The sequence below is a fragment of the Carlito syrichta genome, unplaced genomic scaffold (assembly GCF_000164805.1).
Source record: "Carlito syrichta isolate Samal-C Ts95f unplaced genomic scaffold, Tarsius_syrichta-2.0.1 Scaffold306937, whole genome shotgun sequence".
Lineage (NCBI taxonomy): Eukaryota > Metazoa > Chordata > Mammalia > Primates > Tarsiidae > Carlito > Carlito syrichta.
The window spans coordinates 8,317-16,915 of NW_007251033.1; the positions used below are offsets into that span (position 1 = coordinate 8,317).

An 8,599-nucleotide genomic window follows, 5' to 3' on the forward strand; every position below is an offset into this window, starting at 1 on the left:
CTTGGCAAGACCTCATCTCTACCATAATCAAACAAATAGCTGGGCGTGGTAGCGCTTGCCGGTAGTTCTAGCTACTTGGAAGTCGAGGCAAAAGGATCACATGAGCCCTGCAGGTCGACACTGGGGTGGCCAAGAGCATGCCATGGCACTCCAGCTGTGCGGACAGTGTTAGACTACAATTTAAAAATAAAGAAGCCGGGCTCTGTGGCTCAGCCTGTAATCCCGCGCTTTGGGAGGCTGAGGTGAGTGGATTGCCTGAGCCCGCGGGTTCGAGACCCGCCTGGGCAAATTGGCGAGACCTCATCTCTACAAAAAATCAAAAAAATTAGCTGGGCGTGGTAGTACGCACCTGTAGTTCCAGCTACTTGGAAGGCTGAGGTGGAAGGGTCGCTGGAGCCCAGCAGGTAGAGGCCACAGTCTGGGCGAGAGAGATTCCAACTCAAAAATAAATAAATAAATAAGAAAAAGACAACCACAGAAACCTGGTTTACCGGATAAGGACAATGTCAACACACAATTTCTATTCCATACTAAGGATTTCAAATCCATTCTTTGTAGAAAAATCACAATTGAGTAGAAATGTAAAAATTATTAGAAACATTGTGTCAGCACATTGCAACATTACATCATGATCAATCTCCCTTTATGTCAGGAAAAAACAGGAGATTCAACATTTGGGAATTCATGAATACAATTAGTCATATTAACAGAATCATTGAGAAAGTAATATCATGTTAACAGATTAAAATGATATTGTGACTCACAAAATAATTATATATTTAAAAATCAACTGATAGAATGTAGTGTAAAATATTTCTGAAACACATGAATATTAGTAGAAATGAAAAGTAATACAAATACATTTTTGGAAGAAAATTTAAATGGTATCATTAAGTCGATAGTCCTCTAATCAGTTTATCAATTGAGCTTGATAATGACATAGACATCAATTGTTTTTGTTCTGGAGAAAAAGTTTTTTTGCACAAAGGAACACTTAAATTGGAAATTCATAAAAATCTGAAAAAAAAATAGGATGATACTGTACATAATAAGGACTGAAGCCCATACATGTGCAGACATTGTCTTCCAGTGTGCTTGTTTCTTGCAGTTCTTCCTTCTCACTCATGTCAGGAAGAGATGACACTGCCCTTCTGAGTGTTCAGAGACTTGGGGGTCAGTGTCTATGCATGGTAAGTCCTTAATTACAAAAGACTTCTGATAAAAGAGTAACCAATATGATATGAAATGGAAGACCCATAACATATTGTCAGTGATGGATAATGTTCTAAAAACTACATGATTCTTCCATTAGTCACTTAAGAAGCACAAAATTCTGTTATATTTAAAGAAAATGGGTTTACCTATGCTTTTATTCTATATAAATGTTTTAAAATTCGACGTTGCCATCGACATCGTGTCTGTAACTCATAAGTTGATTCTTCCCCATTATGTCCCTTACTCTTTCATTTCCATTATATCTTCCCACAGAAGTATGACTTTTTGTTCTTAAAATATTCTTCTTAGAAGCTGCTATTGGCAAACAAACTTTTCAGGTATTTTATCTGGAAAATATTTCTCTTTTTTCTATTCTTTAAATATATACAATTCTACCTTTAATAATACTTTATATCACCATTGTTAATACTAGTTGCTTTGTTTCCAAGAAAATACAAGTTTTGAAAATACCCTTAGTGCTTTTAGTGGTTTTATTTTGTAATTTTAATTTATATTCATTTATATACTTCTACTTATAATTTACAGACCTACACAAGTTTTGAGTGACATCTCTCTGTCATCCAGGCTGGAATTCAGTGGCATGATTATGACTCAACCTATGGGTTCAGGCAATTCTTCCCCTAAGTCTCCTGAGTACCTGGGGACATGTGCCACCACATTCAACAGCTTTTCTTTGTTATTTTTTGTAGATTGAGTTGCCCAGGCTGTTCTCAAACCCCTGGGCTCAAGACATCCTTCCACTTCAGTCACCAAAAGTACTGGGAACACAGTCCTGAGTCACCATGCCTCTCCCCTCACTGCTTTTAGGTGTTTTCCTCCTTTGTGGTATTATGCAGTTTGACTAATTTTCCTTTTAATACTGTTTTATTTTTCTACTTTTGACACACTTTAATTCTAAATTTAGGAATTTATGTCTGTTTTTTAATTATTTTACAAACTCATAAATCATCAACTCTTTGGATATGACCTTTTATTTTTTTCACATATTTTACTGAAACCACTACATAAATGTTTGAGAAAGGTTTCATATTTACATTCAAGTCACCATTTATGTAGAACAGTAATCATGTTTTTGTCACTTGGACTTTGACACTTTGAGTATATAAATTGTGCTCAATATTTCCACTCAGTAGTTCTGTTATCAGTTCAATCTAATTTCATATTGTCTCAGCCAATAATCCCAGCACTGTGGGAGTCCAAGGCGAGTGGATTTCAAGACCCACCCGGGCAACTTGGCAAGACTGCGTCTCTACAATAAAAACTAACCAGGCATGGTAACGTTCATCTGTAGTTCTGCTTACTTGGAAGGCTGAGGTAGAAGGATCACTGGAGCCCAGCAGGTCGAGGCTGTGGTGGCTGGGAGCGTTCAACCGCACTCCAGTCTGGGTAACATAGTGTGACTCCAACTCCCCCAAAATAAAAGAAATATACTTTACCAATATGTCATGAGCACATAAGATAGAAGTATATTCCTGTCTATTTTGACATATACTACCATAAAACATATACAAATCTATCATAAAAAGGTAAATTTATAATTTATACACTCACAGGGTATACACGGCACCATCAGCGTTTGAGAAATGTGTAGATGAATGTAAAGATGCGGTATTAACTCATAACTGCATAAAGTTAGCTATGACACAAAAGGTATCAGTCAATAATTTTGTGACCACGTCTTGGTGCCAGGTGACTAATGTAAGGGTTGTGAGATTCTGTTTCACACACCATGTGATAATGTTTCCATATGAGCACTTGGTCTCTCCAGAGTGAATCAAGGAAATTACAAAAAATCATTGCATTTATGGCAAAACAGTGGAAAGGGAAGTGTATCAAGATATAAATGTGGGAGGTATTCCACAGCCCAGAGCCTACACCCCAGGAGTTAGAAGCAGATGACTTGAGGGGAAAAGTGCTTCCAACCCAGTACCAGATGACTGGAAAGGAAACAGAGGAGACTGGGAATGGTGGCTCATGCCTATAATTCCAGAATTCTGGGAAGCAAAGTACAACAGACTTCCTTAATCTAGGACTTCCAGGCCAACCTGTGCAACTTGGTGAGATCTTGTCTTAACAATGAATCCAATAATTGGCTGGGAATTATGGCAAACCTTTGTGCCACCAGCTATTCAGGAGGTTAAAGGAGAAAGATGGCCTAATATCAACAGGTGGAGGTTGCAATGACCATGAATTTTCCAATGTATTCCAGTCTGGGCATGAGAGTGGAATATCCAACCTAATATATAAGTCTTTACAATAGTCAGTATTCAGAAAGTGAGGTCTTATAAATATACTCCTGCATAATCTTTATTACAATAATCAAATGACCCATAATTTAAAACAAGAAAGAAAATATAACCTATAAAAAAAGGATCACTAGAAACATCCTTCCATAAGTCACTCAATAGTTTATGGTCATCATTTACCTACAATCTTGAGTAAGATAGAATAGATTAACAATTATGGTAACATAACAATTTATTGTGTGGACAACAAATGTTAATACTTTATAAACAATACCGTTCATTAAAACAAATGGATTTACATAGCCTAAATAAACCTTCAAATTTCACTGTATGCTCACTAGCAAAAAACAGATGAGAAACTTTCAAGCATTTCTGTTCTTCTGATAGTAGGATATATTTGTGAACCGCTTTCTTCAGTTTTCAAAATGGAATCTGGTTATTTACAAAACATAAACTTACAACATATACATTTTAAGAAAGTAATTATCTTTACTTTGATGTCTATGAAATTATTTCTTATTTATATTATTCACATTACATTTATGGCTTGAAAATATTGCTATCATGAAGATGCATCAAGATATTAATGATCTTTCCTCATTTTCTCATTAACATGTAAGTAGTAAGACAAATGATTTCTAAAACTCTCAATCATTCTTTGTCATATATTTCCATGGAAAAATGTTATCCTGAGCACTCACTGCATGCTGAACTTACAATATTGCTCAATGTGAGTCACAAAAACCCCTTCACTATGATCTTTCAAAGATTACATATCAGTGTTCCTTATCCTCCATGAAAAACACAAGAGGACTGCTGGTGACCTACTATTCAAGGACATTTCATAGCTCTAATGTACCAACAACTGACCCCAGGCTTTTACATAAACACTATGAATGAAGGCATAGCATCATGTGAGTTGAATTACATCAATATTGTTTCCTGTTCAAATTATCCTCAAATTCTGTCAATGCACAACCAAAAGTATACATGGAATATACTTATGCTTTTCTAAAAACAAAAACAAAAAAAATCCTCTAATGCCATTCAATATCTGATATTTATTTCAACTTGACTTTTCAGTAAATAAGTTTCCATATAAATTGAATTTTTAAAGTTTTCCATCTGAATACCCTAATGTTTCCAACAGCATATATTTTGAAGAAAGGCCAGTCCACATTCTTTAAATTAGTAGATTCTCTACAATGCACAGTCTAATGTCAAATAAAGTTTCTGCTGGTTAATATCTTTAGACAATTTTTACATGTGCATATTCAAAGGATTTGTGGTTTAAGTAAAGATAATGATACTCTTTACATCTGTAAATTTCTAGCCATGCCTCTATGGTTTATAACTTGATATATGGTTTTCCAGTCAATACAGATACTGAAAATTTAGAGTATAAATTCTCTGAAGTTGAGAAAATGTAGAATAACAGTGAAAAGGTTTACTCCATTCTGCCGATCTATAGAGAATCCCAAGATATAGATGCTCATATGGCAACCAAGTATTGAATGACAGCTAAAGGCTTTATCACATTCCTTTCATTTATATTATTTCTCCTCCATATGGCTTTTTACATGTGCACCAAATCATACATGAGAGCAACAGGCTTTACCATATTTTTCATATTTGTAGCATTTCTCTCCAGTATGAATGATCTTGTGTCCAGTAAATCTATTGTGAGAGCAAAAGGCTTTGCCACATTCTTCACATATGTAGAGTTTCTCTCCAGTATGGCTCCTCATATGTATAGCAAATGCTTTGAGAGCAAAAGGCTTTGCCACATTTGTCACACTTGTGGTGTTTCTCTCCAGTATGGATGGTCTTATGTTCAGCAAATCCTTTATAAGTGTGAAAAGCTTAGCCACACTTTCCACAGTTATAGGGTTTCTTAATAGTATGGATCTTAACTTGTTGAGAAAGTAGTGAAAGAGAGTGAATGACTTTTCCACATGTTTCACATTTGTAGGATTTCTCTACAGTATTGATGGTCATATATCAAGCAAATCTATTGTGAGAGCAAAAGGCTTTGCCACGTTCTTCACATTTGTAGGGTTTCTCCCCAATATGGATGATCTTATGTTCAGTAAATACTTTATGGGAGCAAAAGGCTTTGCCACGTTCTTCACATTTGTAGAGTCTCTATCCAGTGTGGCTCCTCATATGTGTAGCAAATCTTTTATGAGAGAAAAAGCCTTTGCCACATTCATCACATTTGTAGGGCTTCTCTTTAGTCTGAATGGTCTTATGTTCATCAAATCCTTCATAAGTGCAAAAAGCTTTGCCACACTTTTCACATTTGTAGAGTTTCTCAACAGTTTGGATCTTGACATGTCAAGTAAGTAGTGAATGACAGTGAAAGGTTTTGCTATATTTTTCACAATTGTAGGGTTTCTCTCCAGTATGGATACACTGATGTACAATAAGCATCGAGTACTGAGTAAAGACGTTGCCACATTCTTCACATTTGTAGGGTTTCTTTCCAGTATGAACCATAGTATGTTGAGCAAGGTGTGAACGATTGTGAAAAGCTTTGCCACATTCTTCACATTTCTAGGGTTTTTCTCCAGTATGGATGGTCATGTGTCCAACAAATCCATTATGAGACTGAAAGGCTTTACCACATTCTTCACATTTGTAACATTTCTCTCCAGTATGGGTACTCTGATGTACAATAAGCTTTGAGTTCTGATCAAAGCCTTTGCCACATTCTGCACATTTATAGGGTTTCTCTCCAGTATGAACACTCTGATGTTGACTAAGACCTGAGTGCCAATGAAAGGCTTTGCAACATTCTTCACATTTGTAGGGTTTTTCTCCAGTATGGATGGTCATGTGTCCAACAAATCCATAATGTGACCGAAAGGCTTTACCACATTCTTCACATTTGTAGGGTTTCTCTCCGGTATGGATACGCTGATGTACAATAAGCGTCGAGTACTGAGTAAAGCCTTTGCCACATTCTTCACATTTGTAGGGTTTCTTTCCAGTATGAATTATAGTATGTCGAGCAAGGTATGAACGACTACAAAAGGCTTTGCCACATTCTTCACATTTGTAGGGTTTTTCTCCAGTATGGATGGTCATGTGTCCAACAAATCCATTATGAGACCGAAAGGCTTTACCACATTCTTCACATTTGTAGGGTTTCTCTCCGGTATGGGTACGCTGATGTACAGTAAGCTTTGAGTTCCGATCAAAGCCTTTGCCACATTCTGCACATTTATAGGGTTTCTCTCCGGTATGAACACTCTGATGTTGACTAAGACCTGAGTGCCAATGAAAGACTTTGCCACATTCTTCACATTTGTAGGGTTTCTCGCCAGTATGGATACGCTGATGTACAATAAGCCTCGAGTAGTGAGTAAAGCCTTTGCCACATTCTGCACATTTGTAGAATTTCTCTCCAGTGTGGATGGTCTTATGTCCAGCAAATTCTCCTTGAGAGCGAAACGCTTTGCCACATTCTTTACATTTGTAGGGTTTCTCTCCAGTATGGATCATCATATGTCGAACAAGACCTGAACGACTGTGAAAAGTTTTGCTACATTCTTCACATTTGTAGGGTTTCTTTCCACTATGGATTACAGTATGTTGATCAAGGTCTGAATGAGTATGAAAGGCTTTGCCACATTCTTCACATTTGAAGGCTCTCTCTCCCCTATGAATTCTTTCACATCTATTTAGATAAGGTGATTTTCTAAATGTTTTTCCACATGTAGTGTGTGCAGTTCCTCCACTATTTTTTTGATGTTGACTACACTTTGAGGACTGGTGAAACATTTTGCCATATTCATGTCTGAAAGTCATTTTAGAAATATGGATACTCTGGTGGATAAATTTGGAGTGTTGATGAAAGACTTTCCCACTTTTATTACATTTGTAATGGTTATTTGCTATTGAACATGCTATCTGCCCTTCACCATTATGCACACTATCCTAAGTTCTTTTTAAGTGTAAGATTTTAAGGCCAAATTTTCCATATTTTCCCATTGGGACCTTTGTAGGCAAGTCTTCTATGCTCTTCTCTGGCAAAAGGCTCTCATTGTAATGAGAAGTCACAACTGAAAATTATGAAAATAAAAATTTATTCCATATACTAGACTCAGGTGAATATCCTTTAAAAGTGAAACATAATATTATACCATGCTAAGGACATAAGTACAATGGCAAGTACAAATCACAGGTTTCCACTCCTTCATAAAGATAAGTACTTAAGAAAATACTTACCACATGGCCTGTGAGAACTCAAAAAACAGCTAAGACTTTACAGAATCCACAGTGAGCACAATGTTAAAATGAGTTACATGGAAGTTTAATAATTTTACAGCCTGATGCAATCACATGAGATGTTCTAACTCTTGATTTCAACCTCAAGGAATAAAATAGAAAGAGTAGAGCATGAGTCCCACACGTCTGCCCTTTGGGGGTTTACCCAAAGGCTGGTTTGTGTCTCAATTTACAGAGAAGACACATCCTAAGAGCAGGTATGACAGTCTCCTAGAATCTCTAAATTAGTGATTGGTGTCAATTAGTCTAGACAATGCAACTTCATAACATTGTTATATGTACTTCTTTGAATTTCAAATACCCCAATTCAAACAAAGTATGCCAAAGCATAGAAAGAATCAGGATAAATGACTCAATTAAAGGCACAATGATAATTTTGGGAGCTGCAAATTACAAAACAGTCTGAGAAATTTTCAAATAAAATGAAGAAATATAGGAAAACCAACAACTTTATTGAACTCAAATTAGGATAAACACAAAAACACAGTCAGACAAGCCATCATCAAAGTTTTGTGCTAACTGTAATCATAGTACTGAGGAGACTGAAGGGGAGTGATCAGCTGAGCCAAGGAGCTTAAGGCTATAGTGAGCCTTAATTGAGCCCCCACACTCCTGCCTGGGTGATAGAGAACATGACTGATAAAACAAAACCATAAAAAGGATTTTGACAACATCCTTGATACTGATATTATTCTCAGTAATAATTTTTTTATGACTACAGGAATAAAAGTAAATATAAACAAGTTGGAGACATCAAACTGAAAGGGTTCTGCATTGTAGAGGAAAAAAAAAGAAGGCTTACAGGACAAGAGAAAATATCTGCA

The 8,599-nt window shown here is 36.2% G+C and overlaps 1 pseudogene; it reads right to left on the bottom strand.

The window, feature by feature from the left end:
* The window catches only part of LOC110596110, a 7,792-nt pseudogene extending 1,811 nt beyond the window's left edge, over positions 1 to 5,981 (bottom strand).
* Positions 5,982 to 8,599: the final 2,618 nt, after the last annotated feature.